We start from the raw sequence: 2,583 nt of genomic DNA, 5'->3' as shown, positions 1-2,583 counted from the left end.
GAGTAGCGTCAGTTTGTGGGATTTCAACGAAAATCGCGAATCAGAAATGAGTTACTGTAGATTCCGCAATGCTGAGTATAACTTACAGCAAGTAGATCAATTTCCTGTACCAGAATTTCGTCACATTTTGAAAGGCTCAGTCTGAGGGTTTTCGGACAGTCACGTGGAACAACTCTGGGTTACTGAAGAGTTCGCACAGTTCATGGTCACATTTTGCAGTGTTCAGTTTGTAGCCTTTGGAACAAATACTAGTAACAGGATTACCGCAAGGTTTATCTTATTTTGTTGAATCAGCGTACGATTTTTCTTCGACTTAGGAAGACTCAAACTAAATGATTTAAGAAGTTTTTTAACACTGACACCGGCCTTTACAATCTGTGTTTCACATCTTACTAGTGAAATCCTCCATATCCAAATCCTCTGTCATTTGTGGTTCTGTGTGTTGAAGGAATGACGGCCCAATGGCTAAAAACAGGGTGCATGAAGGTGAATTCTTTGTGGCCACCCCTTCCAGGATTAAGGCGCCTGTCAATAGATAGATAGTTATGCAGACTTCAAACCCTCAAAAAATACTTTTTGCGCATGCATAACATTCGTGAGTTCCTTTTCTTAATTTCATGACGAGAAATTTATCAATTGTATTCTAGTTCCCACAGGCGATTTTTACTTGGCTTAGTAGTAGTCTCTCGTTCTCTTTGAATTTGTTGTTAGTTGTTGCTTAATAATTTACACTGCAACGGAAAAGATAACTTAGCAATCACAATGATGGACTATATTCGTTGTAACTGCGAGCAAAGGATTATTAATCGTGCTGTAGCCCTCTCATGGTTGGGACAACTCTAGTCTATTCCACCCAACGCCAGTTCATTTTATTCAGCTGAAAGTGAGTATAGGAACATGAGTGTTGTACTGTCACCACTGACCCTCCCATAGTCGGTGCCACTCTAGTATTCCATGCCAGAAAATACCAATCGATTTTTATCAAAATATGTGAGGTATATGAACCCGAGAGTGTTAATACCTGTCAGCATTATCCCTTTCATGGTCAGAGCAAACTAACAATCTATTCCGGCCATTTTGCCTGGATTTTATACTGAGAGTTCATACTACCACCATCAAGCCTCTCATCGTCGAGGCAACTCTAGTATTATATATACAGTCAACACCATACGATTCTATTCATATGACAGTGAGTCAAACGAGCCTGAGAAAGCTACGTGGCATAACATGCTTCGTGACACTTATTCCTCAGCGATTTAATTTTCACCTGACACCATGCTTCTCATACGGATGCTTAACATCGACGCACTTTTCATCAGTAACATACGAAAGGATTACCGATACTAAGGTGCGATGGCCAAAACCAGTCGCGAAGGAAATGGCATTACGAAATCTCGGAGACAAACTAGAAAAACAACAAGTGTTAAAGTGCAATATACTCGTGCAGGATAAGGCGCTCACGAAGATGTGTTACTAGGCCTCCTATGCCACTTAGAATACAGCTTTCAACCACGAATCTCTTCTTAATTAAAGGAAGTCATGTTACTGTTCACCATCTCTCTCTCTCTCTCTCTCCAAGCCTGTTTACACTACGAGAATGAGATTTATTTTAACTTCGCATTCCTCAGCAGCGGCGGATATTTAGAAGGGGTGCAGAACCAAGAGGAGTTTTATGGGTGAGTGTAAGCCATGTGGAGTAAACAGAGAGAGAGAGAGAGAGAGAGAGAGAGAGTCATGTAAACAGTGAGGGAGGCTATTCTACTCTAAGCTACCCTACCGAACTCTATCTTACTTTCCCCTGTCGTAACCTACTCTTTCCCACCCTACCCTACCTACTCCACTCTAACCTGATCTAATTCTACCCTATCCTACACTACCCTAACCCGCCTAACTTCACCCTCTTTCCTACCTCACCGAACTCTACCTTTATCCTAGCCTACCCTACCCTACCTAACTCCACCCTACCCACATAGAGCCGTAACACATCTTCATCAGCCATTTATTTTTTATATGACACGTAAACACTCTCTTTTATGCTACTTATACCGCTTTAATACACTTCGCATCAGTAACGGAGAATAAGATACTGAGGTTAATTTGTGGAGTAAATAAAACAGCTACTTACAATACGATCCTAAATAAGACATGTTTTCTAGCTGTGTTCTTATATACATTTAAGATATTAACGAGAACTGAGACCTATTCCCCCCTTTCTGAAAATTCTGGATTTGCCCTTACACTGAAAGATGGGAAGGAAGGTGTCACAGAAACACTCAGGCTCCTATGCCTCATTCTCAACTGAATGAAATCGTCTGGCGTTGCTGGAATTGAATACTAGAGTTGTACCGACCGTGGGGTGGTTAACTGTGACAGTAATAAGTTTCAGGCTCTTATGACGCACAATCAGATGAATAAGCTCGTCAGGCGATACCTTGAACGAAAGTGGGAGAATTTTACCAAAATTTAAAAGACCTAATTTACTGGATGATGATGATGATGAAGGTGATGATAATGATGACGATGCAAAGACACAATGGATCCAAGTCAGACCAATGCTCTTTTATCTCCCCAGCAAAACCACTT

The sequence above is a fragment of the Coenobita brevimanus genome, chromosome 92 (assembly GCF_032717465.1).
Source record: "Coenobita brevimanus isolate Jiangsu-jjx chromosome 92, ASM3271746v2, whole genome shotgun sequence".
In the NCBI taxonomy this organism is placed as follows: Eukaryota; Metazoa; Arthropoda; class Malacostraca; order Decapoda; family Coenobitidae; genus Coenobita; species Coenobita brevimanus.
Note: the sequence above shows the minus strand (reverse complement) of the source record.